The following is an 18,731-nucleotide window of genomic DNA, read 5'->3' as shown; positions in this document are numbered from 1 at the left end:
AAGACACTAAGCTGAGTGGAAGTGTTGATCGCTGGAGGGTCGGGAGGCTCTGCAAAGGGATCTGAACAGGCTGGACCGCTGGGCAGAGTCCAATGGCATGAGGTTTAACAAGGCCAAATGCCGGGTCCTGCACTTGGGGCACAACAACCCTGTGCAGTGCTACAGACTAGGAGAAGTCTGTCTGGAGAGCTGCCAGGAGGAGAGGCACCTGGGGGTGTTGATTGACAGTGACTGAACATGAGCCAGCAGTGTGCCCAGGTGGCCAAGAAGGCCAATGGCATCTTGGCTTGTATCAGAAACGGTGTGGCCAGTAGGTCCAGGGAGGTTATTCTCCCTCTATTCTGCACTGGTGAGACTGCTCCTCGAATCTTGTGTTCAGTTCCGGGCCCCTCACCATAAGAAGGTTGTTGAGGCTCTGGAGTGAGTCCAGAGAAGAGCAGCAAAGCTGGTGAAGGGGCTGGAGAACAGGTCTTATGAGGAGAGGCTGAGGGAACTGGGGTTGTTTATCTTGGAGAAGAGAAGGCTGAGGGGAGACCTTTATGCTCTCTACAACTACCTGAAAGGAGGTTGTGGAGAGGAGGGTGCTGGCCTCTTCTCCCAAGCGACGGGGGACAGGACGAGGGGGAGTGGCCTCAGGCTCCACCTGGGGAGTTTCAGGCTTGAGACCAGAAAAAAAATTTTCACAGAAAGGGTCATTGGGCACTGGCAGAGGCTGCCCAGGGAGGTGGTTGAGTCACAGTTCCTGGAGGTATTTATAAGATGGGTTGATGAGGCACTGAGGGGCATGGTTTAATGGTTGATAAGAATGGTTGGACTTGGTGATCCTGTGGGTCTTTTCCAACTTAGTGATTCTGTTATTCTGTGACTCTGAGTAGGTGCCACTAATGCATGCAAAAGCTGTTGCCTCTTCCTCTAGAGAGATCAATGATTTTTTATTTACTCTCCATGAAGAAAAGATCCACAGAAGAACCACCAATACCTATGGAGAAAAGTGAGGAACTGTTGTTTCAGGAAAGATAAATATTAGAGCACATTTCACCAGCAGCAAAATTAATTGAAAAATACAGAGAATGAGGATTCATATGGTCATTTTTAGTCACTGGACATTGTGGTGCTTATACTAGCAATAGAAGATAATAAAAATAAGATATCTGTATTAGACAGAGGAAGTTATCACTAGAGGGAGAGGTATGCTGAATATGACACTTCAGTAAATAAATATAAAATAGATTTGTTTTATCTGCCTCTCTTGTAAAGCATTGCACTAACATAACTGTGTACTAAAAACTGTAAGTTTTAGCCATGGACATGTTTGGTATCAAGTTGCCTGCATAGAAACAAGTGATGGATTTACCCTGTTCCATTTATGCAGTTGTTTCTTAGAGAACTAAAACATAAACTGATTTAATAGTCTTCTACTCTGCTATTGTTTATTAATATTTAATAGTGTTAATTGCTTTCTCATTCACTAGTATATATTCACCTTGAGAGAAATCTCAAAAGCAGAACACAAAAAAATTCTGGTCTATGGAATGAGCAGAAACTGAAACAGAGTGAACCTTTGTCCTTTCTTATCTCTTCATGTCACCTCATGCTTTCTGACACCTCATACCTTTAGTATTTGCATAAACATTACAATGACTGTGTTCCATGTTGCATAATGTCCACGCTTGCCTTAGAGGTTATCTCTCAGGCTGTGGGACTGAAGGAAAAAGAAGGACAAAAGTGAAAACTGAAAAAAATGGATTGTCATTCTCAAACTTGTATCTGCATGTATTTGATGCCAATACTAAAACTGACCCACATCCACTTGTCCTTTTACTGAGTTCAGGTGTGCTGTACACACATGTAAAATTACATCTTCCAGCTTAATTGTAGGTTTAGGTGAGCCTACAGAAATGGAATTTGTAACTTGAAAAAAAGAAAACAGTAGCTGCCGCAGACTCACAGGAAAAGATGTTTTAACATACACACATCACACATTACTAGTGCTGTAGATTGCCACTAAATAAGAATGAACCTGAAAACATAAATCAGCAAGAGCAGGGCTCTTCCTTAGGCACCTACTCTTTGGCTGGCAGACCCAGTAAACGGACAACGCCTATGATTTCTATAAGCTCTCTGTTCACCCTGTACCTCTCTGCCCATAGACAGCAGCTGTACGTGGTTTTTTATCCTTCACAGTGATGTTTAACTTCCAAAGGGTGGTCTCCAGAATAAAGAACTGCAGGTCTAAGGGACTTCTTGACATAAGTTACCTATTCTGCACCAAGGTCCTTGTTTGGCTCTAACAGATTTTGCATCAAAATTCTCCTTTTCCATACAGGACTCTCTTGCCTTTTTATTTCTCTAGATGGAGTGTTTGTTTTAAAGAACTGATAGGAGATCTTGCACAGTAGGTGGAAGAATTACAACAAAGAGAGACCTGAGGTAGAGATAAAAGAGGAGGGTACTGCTGAACTACATTCTACTGGACAGTACTGGTATCTTCACTTTATTACAGGGTGAATATCAGGCTCTATAAGCCTCATTGCATAAATGGGTTATGAGGTGCTTGTGAGAAAAAGTGCAGCTAGGAGGCAGTGCAGAGGAGGAAAAAGAAGTGTAACTATCTAGCTGTGAAAAAAACCTGTTCTGTATGTGTGAAGTCTAATATTAAAAGGTCCTGTTAAAAACTTTCCCTTCAGTCCATTTTCATGATGCTGCAAAGCAAGAAGATCTTGTTAATTATGAGTACCCATGCTGGACAGAGTTTATATTTCATGTTCCCGCTTTTTGACTGATGCTCCTGCTTTGTAATAAAGCTGCATTTTTAGTTCTAAAAATTCCCTTAAACTTCAGGTCAAGAAACCTCCCTGTTGTATTCCCATCTTTTTTCTCACCACCTTTCATCACCCATCATCCTGTCCTTCACTGATTCCTGCTCATATCATCAGCAGTACAGACAGCAGGCTTCCAACACTCATCTGTGGTTTTATTCTTTTTGTTAAGATTTTATTTATTTACTCCATTAGAGCTCCTTGACCTGGTAGGCATTTTTTTTCAGTATTTTGACCACTTTGTCTACTCCCCCTTATCTTGAACCCCTTTTGTAACTTTTACAGAAGTGCTTTCAATTTTTAGTGAGGCTTGGTCGTATCTGTCCTTAGGTGACCTTCAGTTCCCAGCTATTGACATACGATTTACCATTGATTCTAGGCTGTCTCTTGGACCTGCAGATTTTTGAGGTCACAGCTTTGTAATTTCTCAGCTGAAGTATTCCCATCTCTAAGGCTTCCATTTGTTTCTATTGAAGAAAACATTAGATTGAAGATCTGGGATGAAGTGAACAGATACTGGATTAATATCGCAAACCAAGAGTTTCTAACACTTCAGGGAAAACATAATTTGTGCCATAGGAGCCCAAACTCACTTTTAAATCTGATTGATAATAAAGTGGTGACTCTATTTAATGAAGAATTCAATGTGCAGTGAGTGCATAGTTCTACAAATAGCACTAAGGAAATACAGTGCTCAATGGATTAAGTCAGCTACATAAAACCTTGTGTACAGTGGAGAATATGTGCCCTCCTCTAAAAAGCTGGGTTTATTGCTGAAAAGGAGAAAATTTTATTAACTTTTTCTTTGATTTCTGTAAGAAAAAGAAATGTTTGCTTTGGTTGTGGAATTTCAAGTGAATTAATGGAAATACACAGATAAAATTGGGTGCAAGAAATTAAAATGTATTGTTTAAAATATAGAGCAACTTTTCACCTTCAATACCTTTTCTTAGTATAGAAAATGGCAATATCTACAGGGAAGAAAAAGGAGGATCCCTTAAGGTTATTTCCTCACTTTGCGTGTTTTCAGCTCTGATAAGGACTGGTCTACAAGCCGTCAATTTCTTTCCTTTAAGTCAGTTGTAATTGACTTGCCGGGGGTTCATTACACAGCTAACAATAGCTAAAGCCTCTGAAAAGTTCAGAGACTTCTGGGCAAACTTCTTTTTACTCCTGGTAAATTCCTCTTCCTTGAATTATGAAGACTAATATGAACCTGATAAAGCAGCTTTATGGGTTTTTTTTCAGACAGAAGTATTTCTGCTAGGTGTTTTTTACTCAGTTTATTCCCTCTTTTTGGTACTTGCATAATGAGAAAAAAATAAGTCTGTTCAACAAAATATCCCCTGGGAATTGCTGATTTGGACTACTAGATGAGGTAGGGATCTCCTGTAGTCCATGGGCTGCATAAGCCTTGGATTTTTCAGGCTAGTTTCTACAGTCAATCTGTTACATAATTTAGGACAATATTAATTTTGCAAATACTGGGTTTTTTTCAACCAAAGATGTATTTGAAAGCTGATATTTTTGGTCTCTAGTCTTTACAGATTTCCTTAAACAGTGTGATTCTCTCCTGTTCTGAGGGAAGGTCATATTACATGACAATTAAAGTCCTATCCATGATTGACTGTGCATTGGCAAATGCAATTGACCTCCTTTGAGAGGTGAAAATTGCCTTCTGCCTCATCTAGTGATGCCGTAAAGTGTTCAAACTTGCAACAAAGCAACCCCATTTCTTCTTGTCGTTCGTAAGGTGGACTCTAGCTTCCTGTTCCTTTTTTTTCGCAAATGTATTGCCAGTAGGAAAAATAACACATTAATATTTTTAGTCTGTTTTTCAAACAATCTTTATAGCCCACTTATCTACATTCTTTTGTCTTTAGCTGTGAAGGAGGAGAAGACCTCAACATATCCTGATATTTGGGAATCTTACTACTGTTCAGCGCATTTCAGTTTAATTGCTACTTCCTCTTACTTTCTGAATAAAGTCTTTTTAACCAAGTCTCTCTTGAACACATTATAGCTGGCCCTAGGTGCCAATTTTCAGCCCTAAGGACTACTTTAAGGAGACTAATACATGAAAGGATGTTCCAAGTCAATCTAGAAATGTACTAGTGAGTTAAGAAGATGTGAAACATGCCTAGTTGGAATGTGAATTATCTGAAAACATTTTATTTTATGTTTCAGGTCAGGGATCTTCTGATTTAAAGGGATGCGTGAGAGAAAGGAAGAAGTATTTTGCCTTTCTTGAATCACTTAAGGAAAAAAATGTAGGCTGTCATTTAACACTTCCAAAGAGAAATTGTTGCACCTGATTGTACCTCAAAGAACTGTCATTTATAGTTTATTTGGCTGCTGCTTCCACCTGTATCACTGTTCTCCAACTGCTTTTTCTGATTTTTGCATGATGTTAGTGAACACTGTGTTCTCATGTTTCTGTACTACATTTCTGTCTTCACTCACTTTTGAGAGGATCTTTCATTTAGTGATGTAATATTTAATGTGTGCCACATGATTACATACTGAGAAACAGTGGAAAGGAGTCCTATAAGCCTTTTGACAAAGGTTTCTCAATAAAACACTGGATTTTGTTGCTAGAGGTTTGTGAAGGATTTGGTTGGGTTTTTTTTTTGTCATTTTGTGGTTGTGCTTTTTTTTTTTTTTTATTAGGCCACATTTCTGTTTCCTGCTAAATCACAAAGTAAGAAAGTGGCTCCTGTAAAAGGCAAGAATGACATGTAGTATCTTTTAGCCATTCCAGAAAGACACAGGCATGAAATTGAAAAGTATGAAAGCAGAGTCAAATTTTAATTTTATAATCTTCTATCTTCTCTGAGAACACACATTCATCTGTTTTCTCACTAGAAAAAATGAGTAACTATTTTTTCAGTTCATGGATGTTGAAAAAAGACATGTAACATTTTATTAGTCAGGTTCATATTTCTTTACGGTGTCTGTTATTAGGCATGCCTTCTGTACTTTCCAAACACCACGCTAAACACTTCTAGAAATTCAGCTTTCACTAAGTGATATCTTGGAGTGTAATTTGTGGAAATTAAAGCTTGGTCTCCTGGTATTACTAAAGTAAACTGAGTATATCTTAACATGAATATGCATATTTCATTTTGCCCACGATTCTTAGGGTAGCCAAACTGCATGCACACATTTTCAGTATTCAGACATGCAATGTTTACATGAATACTTTAAGAATAAGTAAATTACACCACACAAGAACAGGATACAAATTTCAGAAAATACATGTGTTATTTCCTGCTTTAACAGAATGTACTTAAACAATGGTATCATGACATTTATTGCCATAAGATGTATTTTATTTGTGTAGAGGTTGCTCTTCACTGCCTTTTTTATTTTTATTTTTTATAAAATAAAAAAAAAAAATTAATATACTAGGAACCCTTAAACAGCTAAAGCTAGGAATTGTTTGCTTGTCAATTCCTTTTTGTGGCTGTTGTTCAGTTAGTTTTCTTTCTAAAGGCCCTGAGATATTTCCAGTCCTGTTAGTTTTCTAATATATTCCAGCAGGATAGTACATCTTATGGCTTTTAAAGCGTAACTAACAATTCATCCAATTTGTGTGTTTGTGTGTTTACTACCTGTGTTTACACTGAAAAAGATGACCAAGTTTTAACATTTATGGAGTTATGAAGAAAGCGGCAGCAAATTAAATCAAGTCTGTGTCTGTAATTTAAGAGCAATTGTAGACAGAAGAGCATTTTAACATTGGAATCTTTGACCTGTGCCTAACGGAGGTGATAAATTTCAGAAATGTGGCAATACACTAAAAAATGGCTTGATTACTGGACAGACTGTCAGTATATCAGAAAAAATCCTGTGTCCAAAAATCCCCAACCCTGTGAGATATAATATGGGATGAGAGGGAATCATTAACAGTTATTCATACACTCACTCATAATGAGGGCCCAGGCTGGGCATGATTCTGCAGTGTGCTGAGCACTTAGCTACAAATCCATCAGAAAAAACATATCAGGTTGATTTTTGAAGGGAAACGTCAAAATCTAATTTTCTGATGGCATCATACCTGATTGCCCCAGTGTAGTCACAAGCACAGTGCATAAACCCACTGTTTTTTTTAAAGAAGTATCTTAAGAGGAGATGTCCATTTTCTCCATTTTGGAGTAATTTATAAATACTGGAAACACTAATTTATAACAGTAGATTAGTTTAGAAAATTTCAGAAAATCTAGAAGCTCTAAAGCACTGTTCTTCATTTTGCAAATATCTGTTTCCATATGTATATGCTTTATCAATTCTTACTAGATAGAATACAGTTTACAGTACTCTTTGGTACAGAAGATATTGAATTCCTCACATTGTCTAGTCAACAATATCTCTAATTCCTTCTCTTTCTAAGTACAGACCTTAAAACCATTTGGATTTCTTAAGGATCAATGTTACTCACGAGCTAATATCCATGAACAAAAGTGGTTTAAGTGTCAAAAGTGAAATGTGTAACAGAAACTTTATGAATTGAAAAGCTTCATTCGCTGATGTGTAGGTTTGCATTCAAACCACAGTGGTTTATAAGGTACAGGAAGAAGGAAGGGCACAAGCTTGTTTCACAACTTTCTGTGCAGCTGGAAGAGGCAGCTTCTGGAGAAAATTGCCTTAATCATCCCAGTTTGTGAAACCTGCTGAGGTTAAGGAATAGCTTCCAGTTAGCATCAGCCCTTTGTCTCTTCTTCATCAGTGCAGGCTTCCCTTGGATATTGCTCCCTGAAGTGAGCAGGGTTTGGATTCTGATGGTAAAATCTCGATTCAAATCAAAACTGAAGCCTGACACTACTGAGGCCAGATTTTGAGTCTAAGAACGCAGTGATATGTCTGCAGCACAGACAAAGGCACAGGTACAGATCATGTTGGCATAACTTTCTTATTTTAACACCAGCAGTATTTTGACAGCAGCCTGGAATTTAGTTTGGGCTGAAAAATCCTCTTGCAAAGCTGGGGTAAATATTAGATGTTAGCCTACCCTGAACTCTGTACTGCTTTGACAAGGCCAGCTAACTCAAGGAATCCCCTTACAGACTGACTTTCCCACACACTTCTAAAAGCAAAATCTTTCCAGTCCCAGAAGGACAGACAAGAGATAGTGTGTCACTATTTTGTATGAGTTTTCTGGTATTTAATTTATTACAGAATCTGTGATCATCAAGTCCAACTGTCTGCCCAACACCACTATGCCTACTAAACCATGTCCTGTAGAGCCACGTCTACGTGTTATTTGAACATCTCCAGGGATGTGAATCCATCACTTCCCTGGGCAGCCTATTCCAGTGCCTCACCACTCTTTCAGTAAGGATTTTTTCCAAATTTCCAATCTAAACCTCTCCTGGTGTAATTTGAGGCCATTTCCTCTCATCCTATCACTTTTTATATGGGAGAAGAAACCAACACTACAACCTCCTTTCAGGGAGTTGTAGAGAGTGATAAGGTGTCTCCTCAGCCTCCTTTTCTCCAGACTAAACAACCCCAGTTCACTCAGCTGCTTCTCATAAGACTTGTTCTCCAGACCATTCACCAGCTCTATTACCCTTCTCTTGACATGCTCCAGCAACTTGATACCCTTCTTATGGTGAGGGGCCCAAAACTGAACACAGTATTCAAGATGTGGCCCCATCAGTGCTGAGTACAGGGGCATAATCACTTCCCTTCTTTAGTTTAAGTGAAATGAAGTTAACACACTTCAGTTTAAGTGAAGCACTGCAGAACATGTAGATACATGGAAATAAAAGCACTTTTTTTTCTAAAAGGTTAACTTTTTAGGGCATGCAAATCTATGTGTGACTGACACTTAGGATCTCAAAGACCTCAAAGGTGGCAGTATCTTGATAGAAGGTCACAAAGAAGAGCTCTTTAATACAGTTTTAAAACTGCCTAAAATCTAGAGGTATCTTTGATTTTCCAGCATTCTGAATTTGATGTGGGCACTGTACTAATTGTCCTGATTCTCTGTGAAAAGTAACACTCACGTATCCATGTCAATGTTTCTGGATCATTAACTGACTTTGACACTTCTAGCCTTAGGATATTACTGAAATTAGAGACTTTTAACATTAGCTCAGTTATTTTTTTCTCTTGAGGACTCTGAGATATTTACTCAGTAAGTCCGCACTGACAAAGGGGAGGAAAGGGAGGAAAAGGGAGGAAAGGTGTAAAGATCACCTTTCCTCCCTCCAGCAGCTCTGTCTGGAGTCTACAAATGGCCTATACCTTTCTGCTTCTCTTATTTTGGGTCTTCTTTAATACTTATACATTTACTTGTGACTGTTTCAAGTTTCTTTGCTATAAAATGAATTGTTTATTGGGATTCTGGGATCCCAAAAGTCTCCCAAACCCCTTGATTCTCTAAAGACCTAGAACTAAGATGTCTGTTTTGAAGGCACCTTGAACTTTAGTCTTTTTACCCTTAATTCAGGACAGGTACAAGCTATTCTAAGACACAATTTGGGCTCTTTTGCCTGCACAGCACTTTTCAGGTGTCATTGCCATAAAGCTGATGTGAATGCCATCTCTGTAGGCTTGAATGTCTGTCCCAAAGCACAAAGTGAACTAGCAGTATCCCTCTTTAGAGTGCCATTCAAAATGTGAGGATGCTCCAGGAAGTGGACAGAAGTAAACGATAAATTTCACCTCTTCTGAAGGTAAAGACTTAGACAGGAGCCAGTACAATCAATGCATATGGGAAAGGATGGATTATGTAAAACTCATCAGATATTTGAAAAAAAGATTAGAAATTGCCTTGATGAAAGTTGCATCTATAAAAATATTTACATGTAGATTAATTTTCAGGTATATTTTTCCATGGTGGTGGTGGTGAAATGTTTACATTTTTAACTTAAATAAGGTTTCTAGCTTCCCTTGGTCCAGTTTTTAAAATATTAGAAGAGGTTGTTGGGATGTTTTTAACTCAGAAAAACTGAAGATTCATTTGCTTGCACTCCTAACTGTGAGAAAAGCAAAGTAGTACTGTGGAATAAAGAAGTATGGAAGAGAATATCACTTGCAGATCTTCCCTTCAGTTCTATTATTTGAATCCAAAATGTAGGTAGTTATTGAATCTATAGGTCCTCTCTCATCATGATGACAGAGAAACACATCACTTACATTTGACCAAGAGGTTGCAACATTTTCTTTCAGGCAGAGAATGAACTGCACATGAGTTTGTCACTGTATGAGTAGATTACTGTAGAGTGCTCTTCTTTGTGGCAAGTTATTATAACAATTTGCTGCAGCAATTTGCTATAATGCTATTGTAGCGTAACAGGGACTTTCACTGCACAGAACTGTTTGTCTATCAAGCTGCAAGGTCTGATAGATGTGTTACCAAGGGATTATTTCCAAAATATCTGTTAAGGGAATTGAGACTAAGGATGCATAGACACAGAAATACCTGAAACCTGTCAGAGTTTCTAAAAATGTTCTTGTTATTGTCAAGTTGTGCAATGGTTTAATGCTCCATGAAAGCCTGGGTGACATATTTGCTACCTAAGTGAATAAAGTGACAAATACTACCAGGGCTAGTAATAAATGAATTTGCTTTTCAGATGGTAATCTTTCATGCTATCTCATATACCAGTGCTTAAGGGAAATTATTTAAACCACACTTCATCTAGTTTGAATCTGGCAACACATGAGTGAGAAAAATGGATCACAAGCATTTCTTTTTGACATGTCTCTCTTTCTCTCATCTAGAAGCCATTTAATGGGCCGTATCATCAGGAATAAGAGAAATTCTATGCAACAGTTCATTTTTCTAAGTAATAATTCAAACAAAGCTAAAACAGTATACATGTTTATATGGTATATATTTTATATGAGATTTTTGTGATTTCTAAATATGTAATTTGTGCATTTGCATGTTTCTGTGTGTTTTTCCAGCATGCCTTTATATGTATATTTGATATATTAGTTTAATATAGAATGTACATGACTGCATATATACTGTAATAACTCCTGAAACCGATTGTTTTTTGTAATTCGTTGAGGTTTACAGAAAAGTCAAAACAAGATTTTGTTATAGTAATGTCATTGTGTGGATTTAAATATCTAGAATCTTCTGCTCTGGATCCTGAGGTAGCAGAAATCAGTGCATCTTCCACTTCAGTCCACAGCCATATTCCATCAGCTGAAGTTTTAGTGTGAGGGATATAGTACTAAAACAACTCTCTATGTCTTAAAAAAAGGATTATCATGATGGAACTGGAGTGCCTTATTTGTTAATTCATGGTGTCAAGCACTGGTAAATGGAATAGGTTACTCTCCAGAGACTGTACAGTGACCTATTGTGTATGAGTAACACTGATGGTCTCCACTTAATTTGAAAAAGAGAAGTGACTGAGCAAGTGTTACACTAAAAGAACAATAAATTTGGTAGCATAAAACTGGCATATGGAGAATTAGGAATTGTGGGGGGTTTGTAACACTTAAGAACTTAAAGGTATAATGAAAACTTGATGAGATTTCCAAAGCTTAAAGCAAATTTGAAAATCCCACTGGGTTATGAAATTACAGTATCTGATATACTAATGTGTTTGTCTAGGTCAGATGAAATACACTGAACATTTTTTGCAATCTGGGTTTTAATTTATCTTAACTCTAGTTCATCTGCAATCAAGAGATAAACATAGACGTTATTACTAGCAGAATATTTTGTGTCTCTTGGTACTAAGAAAAAATGACATGACAGGGGAAACAAACAAACAAACAAACAAACCTCACTATCTTCCTAGAATTATTTCCCAAAGTTCATTTCTTAACAGTCTTTGTGTTCTTCATTTTCTGTCCTGATTATGCTTTATTTCCACTCTCTGTGTTATCTTTAGTCTTTATCCTCCCATTTTATTTAAGTCTCTACTGCAACGCTCATTTGTGCAGTCAGACGTCTCTTCCACATACTTTTGTTTCCTCAAGTGCTTATTTTGCTTACAAAGCTCTTATGCTACACCACACCACTCCTGAAATAAACTCAGTCGTTGCTTATCGGCTGATGTCCCTACTGGTCCTGAGAGGGAGAAAATAATCTATACAATATATGCTCACCTTTTTATGGCAGGCACTGTGAATGTTCTGAGTATAAGGATTCATCTCTTTCATCCCCGAAAGAAAGAGAGAGAGGAGGAAGAGACCAAGAAAGAAATTTCATTTTCCTAACAGGCAATCATTAAGAAATCATTTTAAGACTCTGACAATAATTTCCCAGCGGCTGGTTGGGTAGGCAAAGAAACCAAGAAAGAAATTGTGTGAATCAAGCACTCAGGGTGCTAGGAGAATACAAATTAAAGCTCACTTAGTCATTATGCTGTCTATCTCGATCAAAAAGGTCTAGAGATTCTTAAAGAAAATTGTTCATTTACTTATGTGTCCAGTGCCTGTGGAAGCACTGCATAGTTAAAATATAGTCTTGATGTTTCACTAAAGTGCAGAAGCACAGTGAGGCTGTATAAGCACTTCCATTTAATATTTCACAAGCTTGGGAAAAACTGCTACTTACAGAATTACGGAGGACACTGAGATACTATAGGGCATGAACAGTCAGACTATCCCAGACTTCCTATCACCCCGTGCTGACTCTTTACAGAATGTTGATTTCTAACTTTCTATGCATCTAATTGTCTAAGATTGACAATGTGAAAATTTTCTTCTCCTTCCTTTACTCTTCACCTGATTTTGCCATGATCAAGACAAAGAAAATGAATTTATTAGAAGCACAGTCTTTGGATGATTGCACATGGCATTTCATATGCAAAATAAATTGCTTTGCTATTTATAACATATACACTTCTATTTTATGTGGGCATTGCATAGGCCAGAATGTACAGTACTCCATTTAAAAAAATATTTTACCTTTAGGAAGGCGTATATCTACTGCAGCAAACAGAAAACACATGTAGTTTTCAATACACTGTTTTATCCATCTTGTATGTTACATAAATGTTAGATTTACTGGTTGCTCATTCTGTTCATTTATATTGCTTAATTTTAAAAGAATGAAATTGGTAAGGTGACAGGCTTAAGGTACTGCATGACTGCAGAATGACATCTGTAGGAGACGGTTCACTGCTTTTAAACTGTCTTGAGCTAAAGTATAGCCTGCCAGTAAAGTAGCCAATAACATACCGACTCAGTGAGAAATGCAATGCATTCTCTAATATCTCACTTCGCCGGAAATGTAGAAATTATTACAAAGTAGATATTTTCCAAGTCCTAGTAGAATTTTAGAAGCTCTTACTACAGGGAATTCCAGCTTCCTCCAGCTCTGATGCATTAGATTTCTCAGTTCCTATGATTGCTTTTGTCAAACTTTTAAATATGAAATAAAATATCAGGCAGCCATATTTATAATGAGTAACACTGGTAAAGCATTCACAAGCAGCCGCTGTTTTATAAAAGTTCTTTTTGATGCGTTCATAATTTTTTTTTTCTATTTTTGCCTGTTGAACTGTCTGTAACCAACAGAGTGGAAAATAACTCTTTGAAAGCTTAAATTCAGAAAAAGAATCTGCAAGGCTTCTATAAAGTATAAGAACTTGCAAACAACATTACTTTAATAACGTGTTCTAGATTCTTAGAAGATGATGAAATTCCTATATTTATTTGTCATATCCTAAACTTTCTGAGAGGATAGCTTTTTCATTTAGATGCTCTGCCTGTTCTCCGAGTATGCAGCATATCAAAATTATACAAACATATCACTGTTCCTGACTTAGCATGGAACATTTCTTTAGTGAAGTCAGCATGCTTGCAACAGAAATCATCCTTCATACATTTTCTGCATGAAAAATAGTTTGTTCTGATCTGTTGTTCCTTAGTTACCATTTGTATCTGTCATTCTATAATCTACATAAGAAAATGTTCTGGTAGAGTTCTTTGTGTTATTGAAAGATTTTATACTTGTCAATTTTAATCATTTCTGTCTCTTCTGTTTCATGGAATGAGAAGGTAGAGGTTTTTTTAATTCTCATTTCTTTCTTCCTAATCAAAGGATTCGTAAACTTGCCGTCTTTCAGTGTTTAAGATGAAGCTTTTCTTGGTAAATGTTACAATTATTTTCACTCACAGATTCACATCTGCTGTCAATAAATTTGACAAAGAATCTTGAATGGATAGGAAAATGTCTAAGTTTGCTCATAAAGTTGAAAACACTATTTCTCAAAATTTTTAAGAAAAAAATGGTAAACTTTTCTGAAGCTAGTTAATTGAATCTGTTCACTTATAGAAAATAACCTTGCATTGCCTGTTTGCAAAAATACCATTTTGTCTATATTGTATGAGTTACAGAACAATAACATCTACTTTTAAATATAAACAAAGGTTTTATCTAGTTGTCTGAGCAGGAAATTTCTAGGAAGAAATTTATTACAACTGTCTTGACACAGTCAGGTGAATATCCTCCTGGAAGTACACCTATAATTTCTGTGGATTAGTGAGGAAGAAAGCCTGATCTAGTCACATAGCTTTTCAGTTGTATAAACTAAGTAGAAAAAACTCCTACTCAATATTCAAAATTCTGTTGAAGATATCGCTGTGTCTGTAATCTATGATTATCACAGGCTTTCTCCATGAGAAAGAAAGAAACTGAGAAAGGTTAATCAATGGGAATAACGCAACTATACGGATGACACTGTGTAGTATTAAAGCAAGGTGTTATTCTATATGTATAAATATTTTTAATTCATCCTGACAATAATAATGAATAGAGATATACAGATAAGAAAAAATGTAATTTAAGCCAAAATTATATGTCCCTAATACTTTCACTGTAGTGTAAAGACTCTTAGTGTAAATGACAAGTAGGTTCCAAAAAGCTTTTCGTCTAATGATTGTGAAGTGAATCATACTGCATTGCTACTGCTGCCATTAACACATAGAAGTCAGAAGGAACAGCAGGATCTCAACACTTCTGTAAATCAGGGCATAAGTACTGAGCGGTGGGCACCAGGAAACAGAGGCAAGTTCTTAAAAGACACTCCAAAGTAACACAGGATATCAGTGATCATACGGCATTAGCAATCCTAATTTCTACCTGCCAGCATACCTGAATACCTCTATCACGCATTGCCCTACTATTGGAAAAAGGTCTTGGGAAAAACCTTCCTAATAATCAGAAACAGACTGAAAGCATATTAGCCTTTCTGCAATTTTTCTTAAAACATCAAAATCTTTGAAGATTTTACACATGCCATTTGAAGCACCATCATCCAGTATTTCCTTACATGTTAAATTTGCTAAGTTCATGTGGTATTAAGTATTTGGTCTGGAGCTTTCCATATCAGGAAACTTGGAGTTTGATAGACAAAAGGAGCACAGAAAGATAAAATGCAGCTACATGCACTCCCTGGACACAGTGGGGGAAGTGGATGATGTGGCCTGTGTGGCCAGGACTCATTAAATATTATTTTCAAATAAAAAAATATATGCTCTTATGTTACAGAAAACAAATACATTTTTAGTTCTTCTAGAATCATAGAATTATAGAATGGCTTGGGCTGGAAGGGATCTTAAGCATCATCTAGTTCCATCCCTCCTGCCATGGGTAGGGACACTTTTTACTAAATCAGGTTGCTCAAAGCCTCATGCGACCTAAACCTGACCAGCTCAATGGATGGGATATCTATGACCTTTCTGGGCAACCTGTTCCTGTGCCTCACCACCCTCACAGTAAAAAAAAATTCTTTCTAATATCTAATCTAAATCTCCCCTTCTTCAACTTGTAAACATTACTCCTTGTCCTATCATTGCACTCATTGATAGAGTGTAATGATATTTTCTTCTTTGCAAGAAGAATTCTAATCTACTCTAGTCTCTATATCCAATTAGTGATCTGATCTGTATCTACTGAAGCGAATGACATTCCATATAAGCTATATTCTGACCTGAGTGTTAAGCTGGATAAGAACAAATCTTCCCTTGTTTCTTCCTCACTAAAGAATTCCTGTTCTCCAGAGAAACACTCATTACTTTTGGATGGCCACCACAGCATTCTTTCCTCAGCAAAGCTGTCAGCTCTACTAAACAGAAACAAAGGATTCTATTGCCTATTTCTCTCACTCCCAGCCATTGATAGGCCAGACGTTAACCAAGTAGGGTATAGACTGAATCCACAGACTAATTGGTGGTGCTCTGGTGGTAGCATGTATGGCATGATTACTCGCTACTGTATTTTACTAGGATTTGATTCTGTTGTGTATTTAATTTAAAGGTTCTGAATTTAAGTATTGAACTCTTTGGTATGAGTACACTAGAGGTATATTTATATGTATTTATATATATATGTACAATTATATACATGTATGTACAATATTTATATTTTATATTTACATGTAAGGAATATATGGAAAGGTTTCTTTAACATCTTTTGCAAAAGGAAGCACAACAGCAAACAGGAGTTAGCCCTAAGGTTTTATAAAGTTCTCTTCAAAACCAGACTTGAACTATGTTACGCAGAGATATGATAGTGTAAACACAGTTTGTGGAATTGTTTTTGAGAATGCATTAGACTTCTTACACACGCAGTAAACATAATGCGTAATGACATAAAATAACATGTTCAGGTTAGTGATTAACTGCTCAGATGCTTTATTCCTTTAAATCCATTAACAACTACTCAATTACATGGTAAAATATGTCCCACATAAATGTGAATTTCACAAATAAACTGAATATAATCAATGCTATTCCAATGGCTAACAGATTCTCTTACCTTGGCTAGGCCTTACAAAGAAGCTGTAATTAGTTTTTTCAGTAAAATTGAAACACTGAGGCATTTTATGATTCTTACCCCAATTTGATGAGGTTTGTTCTGTTCAGATTTCAGTGGGATTCTTTCGGAATTACATATGACATTCAAATTAATACTGGCAGAGTTCATCACAAATAATGTTATTACAACTATTGCTAAAGAGATTAATAAAGATTTCCTATTTGTTGTGAAGTGCAGAAGCCCTAGGGGCTTTGCCATCGAAGAACACTAGGGTGGCCTCATCTTGTCAGATCTTTTGGATTAAGGATATTAAATAGAAACATCTGTAAAATGCTACAAGATTTACATTCCTCCTTTCTGGTATAAATGACATTGCTAACTCTACTGCACTTCTGGGGCCCGTTTAATTTAGCTATTGCCTCACAAAGCAGTTCATAAAAAATACTTATTGAATTAATTGTGATATTTCTAGTACGCTATGTATTTATAAGCTTGTCACCACTTGTAAACTCCTCTCCCAATTGCCTTGTAGAGGCAAAACTAGAAGATTATATGTAACATTAAAGTGAAAATTCCAGTAATCCTAATGCTCTGCTCTTGTCATATAGCACTCTTCACACGTCAAGAGTGAAGTTTGCTGCTGTTTGATTTGTGCTTTCTTTGCAGTTGCCTCTTATGAATGGGGACCAAATATGCAAGACTTGAATCTCTCACACTTAATAATGCCTGGTTTTGACATTGCAGCTATTTAATATAAAGGCTACTGAATAATAAAACTCATTGTAAGAAACTGCACATGATTAAGTTTTCTAAATAGTTACAACCCTCATTTTGGCAGGGGTATAAACAAGTGTTTAGGAAATATCTAAACCAGAGAGAAAAAAAACCTTTTGATTTTGATGAGCTTTCTGAGAGAAAATCTGTAATTCCTTCTTGAAGAGAATTATTTACTCATTCGTGTGTGTATGTGAGGAAGAAGGAAGATTAAGCTACACTTTTAAATTTATGTGGTTTAAGAGGACTTCTCTTTGGAAAAGTACAGTCTCATTCTGGCAGTCTTCTTTACACAGTTGTGAATACAACATGTCTACAAAGGATACTTTTAGCAGATAAAGACTTTTGAATCTTTCTATCCAGTGTACAGTCATGCAGAAATAAGTACCAGGTGTCTCAATCTCAGACTCACTCTCATCCTAACTGCCTTTTGTTTGCTATCTAATCTTGTTTGTTGTTTAAATACCCTCTGATATGTGAACAGGTAAATATCTCCAGAGGGCAGTAAATTTTATAGACTTTAAAGATCAGTGGAACAAATAACTATTTGGACCATTTTCACTTTCATAACTAATGATGGGGAATCTAGAAGACTTTCTTAGGCTACAGAATTAGAGGTGGCATTCAGCTATCTAAAGATATGTAACTACTGAGACCTGAAATGCTCTAGGATACATGAGACATACACAACTGGAGAACAGGAAGGATATTCTAGGACATTTAGTTGTCCATCCTTTCGCAACTGAATCTCGTTCTTGAATTCTTGATACCTGCATCATGATGGCATGAACCCCACCCCACTGTAATATAAATTATATGCAAAGAATTATTATCATTATCATAGCATTTCTAAACAGTTCTATCATTTCAAGACTTTGTTTATGTCCTACTTCAGGCACTGGTACAAAACTAGAACTAATTCTGCTTAAGGATATTTCTCAAGTCCTAGTTTCATTAATAAATAACCTTGATAAGAACTTTGAAATATCTCTATTCCATTAAAAAATTTGGTATTCGATATGAATGTAAAGATCTTACTGGAGAAAATTCTTAAATATCAATGGAAAAACATGAATACCCAATAATACAAAAATAATATTGGTTAAAATTTGGTCTTTTGAACTCTTCCGCACTACCAGGAAAAAGGGCTTATTTAATATTTCTGAACTAAACTTTCTTGTGCTTCATTTCTCTGTTTCTGTTGGTCTAGGCCTGGTCATTCCAAGATCTGCCTCAAGTTTTAGAAATTCAAGCTACAGTAAAAGACACTAGTGTTGCATTTACCAAATAGAAACAGCAGCCTGTTGTAGTATCCTATCAATCCTAATGTGATATTACAGTTTGTGGCAGCTCCACACAGGACAAATGTAAATGGTATATCTAACGGCCTGAACTGT

This window comes from Phaenicophaeus curvirostris, chromosome 2 (assembly GCF_032191515.1).
Source record: "Phaenicophaeus curvirostris isolate KB17595 chromosome 2, BPBGC_Pcur_1.0, whole genome shotgun sequence".
Taxonomy (NCBI): Eukaryota; Metazoa; Chordata; class Aves; order Cuculiformes; family Cuculidae; genus Phaenicophaeus; species Phaenicophaeus curvirostris.
Note: the sequence above shows the minus strand (reverse complement) of the source record.